Genomic DNA, 17,285 nt, shown 5'->3' on the forward strand with positions numbered 1-17,285 from the left:
GGTGCTGCTGTGATGTTATGTCGCCTTTCGCCTGTAGATGGCTCTCTTCGATCAGTACTAATCCGGCTGGAATACTGTAGACATCTTCACTGAAAAGGAATATCCAAATAAATAGCGACTGTCCAAATTATATTTTTGTATGGAATATATTTCAGAAAATCGCAAACCAATTTTAAAAACTCACCACAACACGGATTTACACTGGGAAAAGGTGACTGCACTTTCTGCTTATTGCTACGGCCTTCCCCCCGGTTATGAAAATGTCTCACAGTTCTAACACCGACGTGTGAAAGACAATGTAACAGACTATCAAAATCCTGAAGTACAAGAAATTTTAATGCACCAGTTTTTTAAATATGACCCTCTGATCCTGGCATGTCAGTATACATTTCGAAAAAGTATGGCACCAATCGCACGAATTGCAATGGCACAAATTGTTGAGAATATCACTGACCTTGCCGATATTTGCAGGGGATACGAATGTTTTGCACATGTTGAACTACAACACGTAAAAATTGAGCTTCTTAGTCAATATCACCGGGAATGTCCAATAATGACGAACATCAGTAGCTTCAAGGAAACTTTGACTCGCACATGGAGTTTTATCTTCAAATGGAGGGTGGGAGAATTTATTTGTACTCTCGTTGCTCATTAGCTAAACTATTTTAAAAACAGATTTGTTCGAGAAACTTGTAATCGCCTTAAAGAGAGTCTTCTTGAAGATGTGCACCAGCTAGCTCTCCACTGTCAATTGACAGGACTTTAGGGGAAACTGTTCTCATACAACCAACATACAAATTACACATCTTAAGGAACATGAAGAGAAATCCGTGTACTAAATAACATAAAATTGTCGCTGCAAATTATCACCAAGCTGTTTTATGTGTGTGACCACCTCTTTCCTACTTTGCAGCGACCACAAATCTTTCTGTTTCTTCATCGCAATTTTACTGTCTCTTTCCCCCATGTGGAGATAGATCCACAGCTGAAACTTTAGGTCAGTCCCTGTTACTCTGTCCGATTGAAAGAGCTGTATTAAAGGCACTCCCATCTCTGCAGGAAAGTTATTGCTGCTCTCAACACAATATACTGCAGCCAAATATAGCGATACTGTCACTGCCTGTGGGCCACGTGTTCCTGCTGGCAGTCTATTATATCATGTTCATCCACACCCAGAAACATTACTTCATCGCTATTTTACTGTCCCCCATGTGGAGATGGATCCACAGCCGAAACTTTAGGTCAGTTACTGTTACTCTGTCCGATTGAAAGAGCTGTATTAAAGGCACTCCCATCTCTGCAGGAAAGTTAATGCTGCTCTCAACACAATATACTGCAGCCAAATATAGCGATACTGTCACTGCCTGTGGGCCACGTGTTCCTGCTGTCAGTCTATAATGTCATGTTCATCCACACCCAGAAACATTACTGCTGGAGCACAAGAGTTATATAGGCGCAGTCCATAGAGCAAGAATCTCTTAATCTCAGAACTGTGGGTTCAGCCCCCACATTGGGTCCCTCTGTGTCAATTTCATCCACCCAATCCTCCTAGCATGACCTGATGGCGTAACAGTGATACACAGTACCCAGCGTAATTCAGCTTTCTTTCCACTTGATTCAGATTTTGATCTGAAATCATCGGCCGAACAAGAGTTTGTCTAAATCGAGGGAGATCTGCTCACAAGCAAGTATTAAACACTTCAGCATTTACTGTTCGAATACCACACTTTGTCAAAACACTGCCGCTTCTTAAGCTAATAAGTAACGGTTTTCGAGCACGCATTGTATTGTTAATGCTTATATTAAAAAAGCATAAATTGACATAATGGAATTTGGACTGAACATAGTACTCCAGCCCCTTTACAACATTACATACCCACTGATTAAAGCTTAAAACTACAGCAGCAGGAGTAACAATAATGGCAACAACATGTTTGGAGTTGGCATTTCATGTATTCTGCGGAAACATCATATCGGAATGAACTGCCCGAGATAAAAGAGTAATTGCGGCTTCAGATCGTTTTTACAGAGCATTGCGTTGTTCTGTTCATGCTGACTACACACTTTACATTTGTCATTTACTGCAAGCGTTGCTTTTCCAGGTTTTTCTGAAATTCCTCGCATTTGAGCCAGCACTAAAATATTTAATTCCCGTCGCTGAATACATCGTGGAAACGGTATTTGCAACGGAATGCTGTCACACATGAAACCTGTTTGTTATTCGGTTCTGAAGTTTGAAAATGAAAATAAAACGGGGGTCACTTCATAGGCTTGAAAGAAGTCCAAGCAGCATAAAAACCCACAAATTCTCACAAATTGCATTGTGTTGCACCTTTCTTCTGCTGCTGTTATAAATAAGCCTTAAACATTTGAATGCATACCCTACTGATGCTAATCACATTCACGTGTTTACGAAGCTTTTTTCTGTCCGTTATGTTTTTGCTAAGTAGTTTCTCCGTTTTCCTCGTACTGTGATTGTCAGCGAGCACAACAAGACTGAAACAGTGTAAAGGGAGGTAAAGAAGACAGGGTAAAACACCTGACTGTCGGGAGTAGGATTTGAACCTGCGCCTCTATTTGGAGAGCGAAACACAAAGCTTAAAAGACACGAAGCTGTGAATTTGCTGTTTTAAACTGCTTGACTATCCTGAAAAAAATGTGTGCTGATTGCTTCTTTCTTACCAAAAACCCAAACACACATTGAACATTTACCTCTACCATACATGTCAAAAGCTCACTCACCATCATTTTTATCCCTTTATTTAATTCTTTTGATGCATGTTTTTGCACATAACCTGTTACCTTTTTGTTGTTTTTTGCACATCGGCTGTTGTCTCTGTCTTTCTTTTGTTATACAATTGTATTGTTGTTGTGTTCTTTTTCTTTGTACTACTTCTACTTGTATGTCCGAGAGCTAGCTAGCATTTCGTTATACCATATACCTGCGTATGAGTATAATGACAATAAACTTGAACTTGAACTTGACGTAGTCTTGCAGGCAGTATATTATTTTATCGTTTACTCGTTTAAAAGAACACGGTCTTCTAGTTCCTAAGTCAGATTTTTAGTGCTTTCGAACGTTACTTCCAACCTGGACTGACAGCTCACCCGATCTGTTTGTGATCAGACCATGGAGTCGGGGGCTATACCAAGCGCACGTTCTTTCCCAACGCTGAGGCGATTATTCGGAAGATGGGTGTGAAGAGAGACAAACTTTGTCGACTAAAAAACAAGGCAGGATATGCACGAATACTTATCACTGGCAACAGTTATGTTCTCTTACTATTGAGACTCTTACATTGCGAGTTTTTTGAAGACTTTGAAACTAAAGGAAACGGGTGACAAATGAAACAGGCACGGGTGGGGTTTGAAACCACAATCTTTGCTTTACAAAACCAACACTTAACCACTTGGCCAATGCGCCTTTGAGGAAACATGGGAATAATGTTGTTCAAATTATTGTTTTCTGAATCTGGTTTACATCGCCTGGAGGCAGCAACAACAATAAAAGGGATACTTAACAAGGAGATACGCCGTAGCAGTGTGACTCCAACAGATGCTCCTGAAGAGGCTGGAGGTTTAAGCCAGCTCTTTAGAGCGCTCGGCTGCGTTACTATCAACAGCGGCTCTTCAGCTCTTGTTGTTTGAACTAGTGGTTTTATAACGCGTGGAAACGACCGCAACTTCGTTTTCTGAGATGCTTTCTCTCACGTGGTGAAATCTCGACCTCTTTGGCATCTCTGGCTTTAGTTCTTCTGTAGAGCACCTCTGCTTATAGTGCCCTTGAAGTCATTTTATTTTTACAGGAAGATGCATTCCCTAACGATCTCTCCTGTTTTAGAAATGCTTCATAAGGCGTGTCTGATTCAACGGACAAACAGTATACTAATTGTACAATGCAGATCTATGCGGCATTCGTACTGGATTTGACTGGGATTCTGAAATACTTCTTGAAAAGGTATTCAGATTTTCTTGAACCTATAATAAAAACACAGACCTGAAACTCCCTAGCTTCCAATCTCTGATGTTGCTGTCCTTAAACTCGGACGTGATGTTCTGCAGACGTGTGCATAATGTCCTGTTTTCTTACAATGTAGACATTATGCTGTTCACGCTCTTCGGTTTACGAGACCGACGCCTTACCACTTTGCCACCGCGCCTTCGCGGAAACATGGGAATGTAAACCGGAGGCAGCAACAACAATAAAAGGGATACTTGTCCTTAAACTCGGACGTGTTGTTCTGCAGACATGTGCACAATGTCCTGTTTTCTTGCAGTGTAGACATTTTGCTGTTCACGCTCCGCATTCATCTGCTTTGTGCGTTATTAGTCCGCACCTGTAACATGTAATGTCAGCCGTCCCCTGTTCTTCTATATCTCTAGCATGACTGCGTCCGGCTGCTCGGCTTTTGTTTGTAAAGTTTGAGCGAGCGCCCCGTTCAGTGTCACTTTGTCACTGTGGTCAGAAAGCATTCTTGAATTTGCTTGAGCTGCTTCATGAATTCTAGCGACTGTAAGAGCTCTTTCTATAGTCAGCCCTTCCTCCTGCAGCAATTTATAGTCTCTTATGTGCACATTTTTCCACAAGTTGATCTCTTAACATGTCAGTTTCCAATACTCCAAAGTCACACGATTTAGCCAGTTCTCTTAGTGCAGTCACAAAAGCATCAACAGATTCGTCCTGAGCCTTAGTTCTCTGCCTAAATTTATGCTGTTCCAAAACAACATTTCTCCGCGGCGTAAAGGAAGCGTCTGAGGCAGCTACAGTCTGTTCATATGTACTTTTTACTCCAGGGAGGTTGGCGAAAATCCGCTGCACGGGAGCCCCGATAGAGTGCAGTAATGTGTAGCCCGTCTCACGGCATCCTGAGCTTCTGTAGATCCACTGGCTATTTAAAATAATCTGTACGACTCCATCCATATCTTGTATTCCGTATACAAATCCGGGGCTCCGAGGTTCAGTAGAAGCGGTGGAAAAAGCTGGGCATAAGCAAACCTTCTCGGCGTGGCTGCCATGGCGCAAGCTAAACGAAAACTCCGAAAATTCAGAAGTTCGTTTCTACCAGCAAGAGAACTAAAATCTGCAGTGTTCTGCTCGCTTTGAGTCCGTCAACCACTCATCTCTCGTCGCCATAAATGTTGTGTATCTTAATAAAGAGACGTTTTTATATTATTTTAACTATTTTGTTAACTACACAGATCACGCCCTTACACCATATATTCCCGCCTTTTACTCTCTCGTTCTGTTGTCTCGCGATGTCTACTCACTATACTACATTTAGCATGACTTCTTGTTGCAATTGAGCTCAAAGCTGGAGATGATCTCCATATTCTACCGCCGTAACTAGTCCGAAACGTAGTACACAGTACACACTTTTTAAGTGAACTCAGGTTGTTAAAAAATTAAACCAGCGACCTGTCACAGAAACGTACCCCGGTCTCCCGCGCAACAAGCGGGGGTACTCAGCACTATACTAACGAGGAGCGCTTGTCTGCAGCTGAGCGTCAGCTCTGTTTACTGTCAGCAGTCATTTCCTCATTTCCAAAGACTTTTTCACCTGCTCTCAGCTTTTAAAGACGGTCATAAACGCTCAAGAAGTAATTAATGTCAGTTGGAAGTCTGTTTCTGTTGTCTCAGCTCTTGATAAAGAAAAGCCGTGCGTGGGAGAGTCCCTCTCTGAAGAAGTTTGCCGTCACTCTGCGAGGGAGAAGAGCCATCAACCACCGAGGCAACCACTGAGACAGTTAACATTAAACACGTGAAATGCGAGATGTTGTGATTTTTTTCCCGCTTGAGGCTTCTATCGTTTCTACTCTAACGAGAAAGACCTCTTTATTAGACGTGAGATTTTAAGATCTACTCACACCGTGTTGCCATTAAGGCTACCTAGTTAAAAAAAAATTATCGTCATCTTTTTGAACGTGATTATTAGACACCCGTTAAATCTCCACCGAGGTTTCTTGAGAGATCGTTCAGCGAGCGAGTATTTAAAAACTAGGTCGCTTCCAACCTCTGCTGTCACTGTAAGCTCGGGCGTGATGATGTGCAGTGTGCCTTTCCTCTTGTCGTATTCAAGAGTACTCACTGTGTGAGCGCCTCACTGCGTGTTCTGTACTCTACTGTGATTTAATTTAGATGAGTACGTGGAGTAGAGTGACAAGATCTACTTGAACATTTTCGGTTTGTGAAATGAAACACTAAATACACTACTGTAAATACAAGTAATGGACATTTAAAATAACTACAGTAAAGCTAGAAGAGTGAAAGATAAAAGACTATTTAGAATGACATTCACAATAGAATTAAAAACGGCACAACCGCCCGAAAAGGGACTTGAACGCTGGGACCTCAGATTAAAAGGCTGATGCTTTACCGAATGAGCTATCCGGGCTCCGAAAGAACGCCGACACTGTCGGGATCCTCGCAAGTCACGTGTCTCTTGTGCCGAAGAGCAGTCATACCTGACCCGTCTGGAATGACCACTGACAGACTTTATCCAGAAGCGACGGCACCACTTCCAGTAGAATGAGTGAAAAATACAGCATGACATGGGTAGTTAAGGGGCTCCCACAATCCATCTTTCCTCACATTACTGATTTTTTTCAATAGCATTTTGACCTTTTTTCACATTCAGATTTTTTTCACATTTAATAAAATCTTTTAATCAACAACATTAAAAAGAAAACAAATGGAACATTTTTTGGAACAATAATTAAAAAAAAAACTTTCAATGCCTTGGTTGTATGCGTTTATAAAGGGAGTTGCAACAGTGCTGAAATGTAAAGAGCATTTCTGTAGAGAAAACAGCATTTTTTCTGCCTTGATGTTAAGCTTAGGGAGAATGTCTTTTAGAAATTCTATTTTATAACACCTTGCACAGCCTCCCGGCAGACTAACAAATATTTTTTTGAGAAATTGGCTAACACACCGGAAGACACTAACGTTTATTTACGTTAGAGTATGTAAAACTCAGGCTTTAACAGATGTTCATGATGTTTCACACGGGGTGTTACCTGTTGTAGTGTTTCAAAAGATGTGTTAGCGGACCACAAATTATCTTGAAAAGATTTGGGTTTTCAAACCCGACTTAATTATTTGGAAGGCGCCTGTACCACCAACGCACTTCCGAGAAGCACCTGCAAATTATCACAATCCTCTCTCTCACCTACAAAGTTATGGAGACACAGACGTCCAGTGAAAACTAATTTTATTCACTCAAGTCTCCACTCTTTTGTTGTGATGTCATTTTAATTAATATTAGCTCTGATAAGGTGTCGTTTTTGCCTCTTAAAGTTAAAGTCTGCTCCTTTCTTCCTGGTATAGAAATAACATGTTCCATCTTTGTTTAAAAACACCACTAAAAGTACATTATTCAGCTCTAACGCCTGTGTGCATTGACAAGACATCTCAAAAGCACTTATCAAATAAGAACACGATCCTTCCTGTTACCATTCCTTTGGTTGGGGCGTTGTTTCACCCTTTTATTTTCTTCTACAATATTTGCAGACAGGGTTTTATCACTCGAGTTGTACAGAATAAGTGTGCATCGGTCCATGAAAATCATCAGTAGTGCTGTTTTTCTATGCATAGTTTAATCAAGAGCACTTAAAAGATGCAAAAAGCTTTCAAATAAAACAGAATTGAAAGACAGTCGAGTAATTAGGTAGAAAAAAAGCACTTCCCCGTCTGGGAATTAACCACAGTCGCACGTGTGACTGGATACAAAAATAATAGATTAATTTGTGCCCAGTCTCTTGAAGCTTCAATGCGATTATTTTTCCTTCCTTATTTCTTCATTCCCATGAATTTACTGTGTAGTAGAGGAAACGCGAAAGTGGGAAACTGCAGGCATTCTTCGTGAGTGGTGGATTGTGATCAGTGAGCATCTGCACATCTCTAAGTCTGTTCCTTTACGGTTTTCATTGGGGATGTAGCTCAGTGGTAGAGCGCATGCTTCGCATGTATGAGGTCCCGGGTTCAATCCCTGGCATCTCCAGGTGCTTTATATTACAGTACTCACATTGCAATCTTCTGTTGAGTGAGAACTCTTTCCTTGTGTTCAGAGAGAGCCAGGTTTACACAACTAAATGCAGGCACACTCGACATGCTGCAGAGTTGCGCTGCTGTTTTAAATGTACCTCATTTAGTTCTGTTAAATCCTAAATTATTTGAACTAACCCTAACCCTAATAATTTTGTTCAAATTCAGGAAATCCAGAGATTGCTTCACACTTGCCGTGGCTGTTGCAGAAAACACCTCTTGAATCTCACCCGGGATTTCTTGAGAGATCATTCAGAGAGCGAATCCTCCTTCTGAACTCCGCACTGTCCTGTACTGCTCTCGTGTAGCTGTGAAGCACAGCCATAAACACACTTTGAACTTTTTCCGTTTGTTAATGAAAATGCAAAAGAGCATGACAAGTATTGATCGTATAAAATATCCATGGCACAACTGGAGAAAGTACTGAAGGACGACACATCGACTTTTGATGATTACAAGAGATTCAAGAAACACAACCGTCCGCACCTGGGTTTTGATCCTGAATGCTAGAGTTAAAAGAACATAAGCGACGTTTATGACCTATAAACTCTCTAAATTGTCTTATAATTTATTAAATAAAACACTTTCTTAATAATTACTTACTGATGATAGACGATTTATTGAATTTTAACAAAATCACAATTACAAACTTTTTCGGTTAAACTGTTATTCACATACTCTAACGTAAATAAACGTTAGTGTCTTCCGGTGTGTGAGCCAATTTCTCCCAAAAATATTCGTTAGTCTGTCGGGAGGCTGTGCAGGGTGTTAAGAAATAGAATTTCTAAAAGACAGGCTCCCTAAGCTTAACATCAAGGCAGAAAAAATGCTGTTTTCTCTAAAGAAATGCTCTTTACATTTCAGCACTGTTGCAACTCCCTTTATAAAGGGTGTGCACACGTATACAACCAAGGCATTGAAAGATTTTTTTTAATTATTGTTCCAAAAAATGTTCCATTTGTTTTCTTTTTAATGTTGTTGATTAAAAGATTTTATTAAATGTGAAAAAAATCTGAATGTGAAAAAAGGTCAAAATGCTATTGAAAAAAATCAGTAATGTGAGGAAAGATGGATTGTGGGAGCCCCTTACCTCCCCATGTCATGCTGTATTTCTCTCTCATTCTACTGGGAGTGGTGCCGTCGCTTCATGATAAAGTCTGTCAGTGGTCATTCCAGACGGGTCAGGTATGACTGCTCTTCGGCACAAGAGACACGTGACTTGCGAGGATCCCGACAGTGTCGGCGTTCTTTCAGAGCCCGGATAGCTCAGTCGGTAGAGCATCAGACTTTTAATCTGAGGGCCCAGGGTTAAAGTCCCTGTTCGGGCGGTTGTGCTGTTCTTAAGTCTATTTTGAATGTCATTCTAAATAGTCTCTTATCTTTCACTCTTCTAGCTGTACTGTGGTTATTTTAAATGTCCATTACTTGTATTTACAGTAGTGTATTTAGTGTTTCATTTCACAAACCGAAAATGTTCAAGTAGATCTTGTCACTCTAGAGTACAGAACACGCAGTGAGGAGCGCACACAGTGAGTACTCTTGAATACGACAAGAGGAAAGGCACACTGCACATCTGCAGAACATCACGTCCGAGTTTACAGTGAGAGCAGAGGTTGGAAGCGACGAAGTTTTTTAATACTCGCTCGCTGAACGATCTCTCAAGAAACATCGGTGGAGATTTAACGGGTGTCTAATAATCACGTTCAAAAAGATGACGATAAGTTTTTTGTTTAACTAGGTAGCCTTAATGGCAACACGGTGTGAGTAGATCTTAAAGCAGCTGCAGACAGAGTACCCGTAATGGCAACACACCGCTTTGAGTTCGGCTTTTCTTATTTCTTCTGCAGAACCAGTGGAATCGGAATATACTGATCCGCATAAGAAGCGCTTTCGGGTTCTGATCATTTTTATTGAGCGCTGCTCTAAGTACCACAGGCAAGATGGCTGGTGGTCTAAGGCGTTGCGTTCAGGTCGCAGTTAACCCTGGAGACGTTTGTTAAAATCTCACTTCTAATAAAGAGGTCTTTCTCGTTAGAGTAGAAACGATAGAAGCCTTAAGCAGGAAAAAAATCACAACATCTCGCATTTCACGTGTTTGATGTTAACTGTCTCAGTGGTTGCCTCGGTGATTGATGGCTCTTCTCCCTCGCAGGGTGACGGCAAACTTCTTCAGAGAGGGAGTCTCCCACGCACGGCTTTTCTTTATCAAGAGCTGAGACAACAGAAACAGACTTCCAACTGACATGAATTACTTCTTGAGCGTTTATGACCGTCTTTAAAAGCTGAGAGCAGGTGAAAAAGTCTTTAGAAATGAGGAAATGACTGCTGACAGTAAACAGAGCTGACGCTCAGCTGCAGACAAGCGCTCCTCATTAGTATAGTGCTGAGTACCCCTGCTTGTTGCGCGGGAGACTGGGGTACGTTTCTGTGACAGGTCGCTGGTTTAATTTTTTAACAACCTGAGTTCACTTAAAAAGTGTGTACTGTGTACTACGTTTCGGACTAGTTAGTGCGGTAGAATATGGAGATCATCTCCAGCTTTGAGCTCAACTGCAACAAGAAGTCATGCTAAATGTAGTATAGTGAGTAGACATCGCGAGACAACAGAACAAGAGAGTAGAAGGCGGGAATATATGGTGTAAGGGCGTGATCTGTGTCGTTAATAAAATAATTAAAATAATATGAAAACGTCTCTTTATTAAGATACACAACATTTATGGCGACGAGAGATGAGTGGTTAACGGACTCAAAGCGAGCAGAACACTGCTGATTTTAGTTCTCTTGCTGGTAGAAACGAACTTCTGAATTTTCGGAGTTTTCGTTTAGCTTGCCCATTGGAAGATATGGCCGCCAAGCCGATAAGCTTTGCTTATGCCCGGCTTTTTCCACCGCTTCTACTGAACCTCGGAGCTCCGGATTTGTATACGGAATACAAGATATGGATGGAGTCGTACAGATTTTTTTTAAATAGCCGGTGGATCTACAGAAGCTCAGGATGCCGTGAGACGTGCTACATTACTGCACTGTATCGGGGCTTCCGTGCAGCGGATTTTCGCCAACCTCCCTGGAGAAAAAGACTGTAGCTTCCTTTACACCGCGGAGAAATATGGTTTTGGAACGGCATAAATTTAGGCAGAGAACTTAGTCTCAGGACGAATCTGTTGATGCTTTTGTGACTGCACTAAGAGAACTGGCTAAATCTTGTGACTTTGGAGTATTGGAAACTGACATGTTAAGAGATCAACTTGTGGAAAAATGTGCACATAAGAGACTATAAATTGCTGCAGGAGGAAGGGCTGACTTTAAAAAGAGCTCTTACAGTCGCTAGAATTCATGAAGCAGCTCAAGCAGAATCAAGAATGCTTTCTGACCACAGTGACAAAGTGACACTGAACGGGGCGCTCGCTCAAACTTTACAAACAAAAGCCGAGCAGCAGGACGCAGTCATGCTAGAGAAATAGAAGAACAGGGGACGGCTGACATTACATGTTACAGGTGCGGACTAATAACGCACAAAGCAGATGAATGCGGAGCGTGAACAGCAAAATGTCTACACTGCAAGAAAACAGGACATTGTGCACATGTCTGCAGAACAACACGTCCGAGTTTAAGGACAAGTATCCCTTTTATTGTTGTTGCTGCCTCCGGTTTACATTCCCATGTTTACGCGAAGGCGCGGTGGCCAAGTGGTAAGGCGTCGGTCTCGTAAACCGAAGAGCGTGGGTTCAAACCCCATCCGTGCCTGTTTCATTTGTCACCGCTTTCCTTTAGTTTCAAAGTCTTAAAAAACTCGCAATGTAGGGATCTCAATAGTAAGAGAGCATAACTGTCGCCAGTGATTAGTATTCTTGCATATCCTGCCTTGTTTTTTAGTCGACAAAGCTTATCTCTCTTCACACCCATCTTCCGAATGATCGCCTCAGCATTGGGAAGGAACGTGCGCTTGGTACAGCCCCCGACTCCATGGTCTGATCACAAACAGATCGGGTGAGCTGTCAGTCCAGGTTGGAAGTAACGTTCGAAAGCACTAAAAATCTGACTTAGGAACGAGAAGACCATGCTTTTTCATACGAGTAAACGATAAAATAATATACTGCCTGCAAGACTATGTCAAGTTCAAGTTCAAGTTTATTGTCATTATACTCATACACAGGTATATGGTATAACGAAATGCTATTTAGCTAGCTCTCGGACATAAGTAGTACAAAGAAAAAAACACAACAACAATACAATTGTATAACAAAAGAAAGACAGAGACAACAGCCGATGTGCAAAAAACAACAACAGGCAGTGTGCAAAACAATAAAAATGTAACAGGTTATGTGCAAAAACACGCATCAAAAGAATGAAATAAAGGGATAGAAATGATGGGGAGTGAGCTTTTGACATGTATGGTAGAGGTAGATTTTCAATGTGTGTTTGGGTTTTTGGTAAGAAAGAAGGCACTGTGAGGTTCAGATCACAGGTGAGAGGTGAGGAGAGAGTGAGAGAGGCTGGGAGTTTAATAGTTTGATAGTGCGGGGGTAAAAACTGTTTCTGAGTCTGGTAATCCGGACCCGAATGCTCCGGTACCGTTTTCCATGTCATGCTAAACGCCACAAATTGTGTTCGTCCAGTTGTATCAATCGTCCTAAATTTACGGAAAATCGGATGTGACTGATACAATCCGCACCCATTTCTTCAGGATAGTTGAGCGGTTTAAAACAGCAAATTTACAGATTTGTGTCTTTTAAGCTTTGTGTTTCGCTCTCTAAATAGAGGCACGGGTTCAAATCCCACTCCCGACAGTCAGGCGTTTTACCCTGTCTTTTTTACCTGCCTTTACACTGTTTCAGTCTTGTTGTGCTCGCTGACAATCACAGTACGAGGAAAACGGAGAAACTGCTTAGCAAAAACATAACGGACAGAAAAAAGCTTCGTAAACACGTGAATGTGATTAGCAGCAGTAAGGTATGCATTCAAATGTTTAAGGCTGATTTATAACAGCAGCAGAAGAAAGGTGCAGCCTTTGTGAGAATTCGCGGGTTTTTATGCTGCTTGGACTTCTTTCAAGCCTATGAAGTGACCCCCGTTTTATTTTCATTTTCAAACTTCAGAGCCGAATAACAAAGAGGTTTCATGAGTGACAGCATTCCGTTCCAAATACCGTTTCCACGATGTATTCAGCGACGGGAATGAAATATTTTAGTGCTGGCTCAAATGCGAGGAATTTCAGAAAAACCTGGAAAAGCAACGCTTGCAGTAAATGACAAATGTAATGCGTGTAGTCAGCATGAACAGAACAACGCAAAGCTCTGTAAAAAGGATCTGAAGCCGCAATTACAGTGCCTTGCGAAAGTATTCGGCCCCCTTGAACTTTTCAACCTTTTGCCACATTTCAGGCTTCAAACATAAAGATATAAATTTTTTATTTTATGTGAAGAATCACCAACAAGTGGGACACAATTGTGAAGTGGAACGAAATCTATTGGATTTTTGAAACTTTTTTAACTAATAAAAAAATGAAAAGTGGGGCGTGCAAAATTATTCGGCCCCTTTACTTTCAGTGCAGCAAACTCACTCCAGAACTTCAGCGAGGATCTCTGAATGATCCAATGTTGTCCTAAATGACTGATGGTGATAAATAGAATCCACCTGTGTGTAATCAAGTCTCTGTATAAATGCACCTGCTCTGTGATAGTCTCAAGGTTCTGTTGAAAGCGCAGAGAGCATCATGAAGACCAAGGAACACACCAGGCAGGTCCGTAATACTGTTGTGGAGAAGTTTAAAGCCGGATTTGGATACAAAAAGATTTCCCAAGCTTCAAACATCCCAAGGAGCACTGTGCAAGCGATCATCTTGAAATGGAAGGAGTATCAGACCACTACAAATCTACCAAGACCTGGCCGTCCCTCTAAACTTTCAGCTCAGACAAGGAGAAGACTGATCAGAGATGCAGCCAAGAGGCCCATGATCACTCTGGATGAACTGCAGAGAACTACAGCTGAGGTGGGAGAGTCTGTCCATAGGACAACAATCAGTCTTACACTGCACAAATCTGGCCTTTATGGAAGAGTGGCAAGAAGAAAGCCATTTCTCAAAGATATCCATAAAAAGTCTCGTCTAAAGTTTGCCACAAGCCACCTGGGAGACACCCCAAACATGTGGAAGAAGGTGCTCTGGTCAGATGAAACCAAAATCGAACTTTTTGGCCACAATGCAAAACGATATGTTTGGCGTAAAAGCAACACAGCTCATCACCCTCAACACACCATCCCCACTGTCAAACATGGTGGTGGCAGCATCATGGTTTGGGCCTGCTTTTCTTCAGCAGGGACAGGGAAGATGGTTAAAATTGAGGGGAAGATGGATGCAGCCAAATACAGGACCATTCTGGATGAAAACCTGTTGGAGTCTGCAAAAGACCTGAAACTGGGACGGAGATTTATCTTCCAACAAGACAATGATCCCAAACATACAGCAAAATCTACAAAGGAATGGTTCACAAATAAACGTATCCAGGTGTTTGAATGGCCAAGTCAAAGTCCAGACCTGAATCCAATCGAGAATCTGTGGAAAGAGCTGAAAACTGCTGTTCACAAACGCTCTCCATCCAACCTCACTGAGCTCGAGCTGTTTTGCAAGGAAGAATGGGCAAGAATTTCAGTCTCTCGATGTGCAAAACTGATAGAGACATACCCCAAGCGACTTGCAGCTGTAATCGCAGCAAAAGGTGGCTCTACAAAGTATTAACGCAAGGGGGCCGAATAATTTTGCACGCCCCACTTTTCATTTTTTTATTAATTAAAAAAGTTTCAAAAATCCAATAGATTTCGTTCCACTTCACAATTGTGTCCCACTTGTTGGTGATTCTTCACATAAAATAAAAAATTTATATCTTTATGTTTGAAGCCTGAAATGTGGCAAAAGGTTGAAAAGTTCAAGGGGGCCGAATACTTTCGCAAGGCACTGTACTCTTTTATCTCGGGCAGTTCATTCCGATACGTTTCCGCAGAATAAATAAAATGCCGAGCTCCAAACATGTTGTTGCCATTATTGTTACTCCTGCTACTGTAGTTTAAAGCTTTAATCAGTGGGTATGTAATGTTGTAAAAGGGCTGGACTACTTTGTTCAGTCCAAATTCCACTATGTGAATTTATGCTTTTTTAATATAAGCATTAACAATACAATGCGTGCTCAAAAACCCTTACTTATTAGCTTAAGAAACGGCAGTGTTTTGACAAAGTGTGGTATTCGAACAGAAAATGCTGAAGTGTTTAATACTTGCTTGTGAGCAGATCTCCCTCGATTTAGACAAACTCTTGTTCGGCTGATGATTTCAGATCAAAATCTGAATCAAGTGGAAAGAAAGCTGAATTACGCTGGGTATTGGGTATCACTGTTACGCCATCAGGTCATGCTAGGAGGATTGGGGGGATGAAATTGACACAGAGGGACCCAATGTGGGGGCTGAACCCACAGTTCTGAGATTAAGAGATTCTTGCTCTATGGACTGCGCCTATATAACTCTTGTGCTACAGCGGTAATGTTTCTGGGTGTGGATGAACATGACATTATAGACTGACAGCAGGAACACGTGGCCCACAGGCAGTGACAGTTTCGCTATATTTGGCTGCAGTATATTGTGTTGAGAGCAGCATTAACTTTCCTGCAGAGATGGGAGTGCCTTTAATACAGCTCTTTCAATCGGACAGAGTAACAGGAACTGACCTAAAGTTTCGGCTGTGGATCCATCTCCACATGGGGGACAGTAAAATAGCGATGAAGTAATGTTTCTGGGTGTGGATGAACATGACATAATAGACTGCCAGCAGGAACACGTGGCCCACAGGCAGTGACAGTATCGCTATATTTGGCTGCAGTATATTGTGTTGAGAGCAGCAATAACTTTCCTGCAGAGATGGGAGTGCCTTTAATACAGCTCTTTCAATCGGACAGAGTAACAGGAACTGACCTAAAGTTTCAGCTGTGGATCTATCTCCACATGGGGGAAAGAGACAGTAAAATTGCGATGAAGAAACATAAAGATTTGTGCTCGCTGCAAAGTAGGAAAGAGGTGGTCAGACACATGAAACAGCTTGGTGATAATTTGCAGTGACAATTTTATGTTATTTAGTACACGGATTTCTCTTCATGTTCCTTAAGATGTGTAATTTGTATGTTGGTTGTATGAGAACAGTTTCTCCTAAAGTCCTGTCAATTGACAGTGGAGAGCTAGCTGGTGCACATCTTCAAGAAGACTCTCTTTAAGGCGGTTACAAGTTTCTCGAACAAATCTGTGTCATATTTTTAAAATAGTTTAGCTAATGAGCAACGAGAGTACAAATAAATTCTCCCACCCTCCATTTGAAGATAAAACTCCATGTGCGAGTCAAAGTTTTCTTGAAGTTACTGATGTTCGTCATTATTGGACATTCCCGATGATATTGACTAAGAAGCTCAATTTTTACGTGTTGTAGTTCAACATGTGCAAAACACTCGTATCCCCTGCAAATATCGGCAAGGTCAGTGATATTCTCAACAATTTGTGCCATTGCAATTCGTGCGATTGGTGCCATACTTTTTCGAAATGTATACTGACATGCCAGGATCAGAGGGTCATATTTAAAAAACTGGTGCATTAAAATTTCTTGTACTTCAGGATTTTGATAGTCTGTTACATTGTCTTTCACACGGCGGTGTCAGAACTGTGAGACATTTTCATAATCGGGGGGAAGGCCGTAGCAATAAGCAGAAAGTGCAGTTACCTTTTCCCAGTGTAAGTCCGTGTTGTGGTGAGTTTTTAAAATTGGTTTGCGATTTTCTGAAATATATTCCATACAAAAATATAATTTGGACAGTCGCTATTTATTTGGATATTCCTTTTCAGTGAAGATGTCTACAGTATTCCAGCCGGATTAGTACTGATCGAAGAGAGCCATCTACAGGTGAAAGGCGACATAACATCACAGCAGCACCATTTAAGGTGGAACGAAAAACACGCATAAGAAGCTGGTGAATAAGAAGCTACTGTAACTTCAGCCTCGTAGCAGACCCTTGGAGGCACGCTCAAAATAATCATCTTTCCAAGTACTTAAGAGTCATATTTAGATCGCTTTACTGCAATTTTATGTGATTGATGGGAGATGTGAAGCCATCGAGCCTGTACTGCACTTTCACATTGAAACTGAAGCCATTTCTCATGCTTTCTCTCAGTTTCGGGGCTGCAATTGAGTGTAAAGGAGGCGACTTGAAATTGAAAC

At 41.5% G+C, this 17,285-nt stretch overlaps 3 non-coding genes across 3 annotated transcripts; all 3 read left to right on the forward strand.

The window, feature by feature from the left end:
* The first annotated feature begins 7,925 nt into the window (after positions 1 to 7,925).
* On the forward strand, positions 7,926 to 7,997 carry trnaa-cgc (transfer RNA alanine (anticodon CGC)). Its single transcript has one exon. It is a non-coding gene; the product is annotated as a tRNA-Ala (tRNA).
* A 1,299-nt stretch (positions 7,998 to 9,296) lies between these two features.
* trnak-uuu (transfer RNA lysine (anticodon UUU)) lies at positions 9,297 to 9,369 on the forward strand. The gene has a single exon. It is a non-coding gene; the product is annotated as a tRNA-Lys (tRNA).
* A 2,344-nt stretch (positions 9,370 to 11,713) lies between these two features.
* Positions 11,714 to 11,785, forward strand: trnat-cgu (transfer RNA threonine (anticodon CGU)). Its single transcript has one exon. It is a non-coding gene; the product is annotated as a tRNA-Thr (tRNA).
* Positions 11,786 to 17,285: the final 5,500 nt, after the last annotated feature.

Source organism: Lepisosteus oculatus, chromosome 14 (genome assembly GCF_040954835.1).
Source record: "Lepisosteus oculatus isolate fLepOcu1 chromosome 14, fLepOcu1.hap2, whole genome shotgun sequence".
Taxonomy (NCBI): domain Eukaryota; kingdom Metazoa; phylum Chordata; class Actinopteri; order Semionotiformes; family Lepisosteidae; genus Lepisosteus; species Lepisosteus oculatus.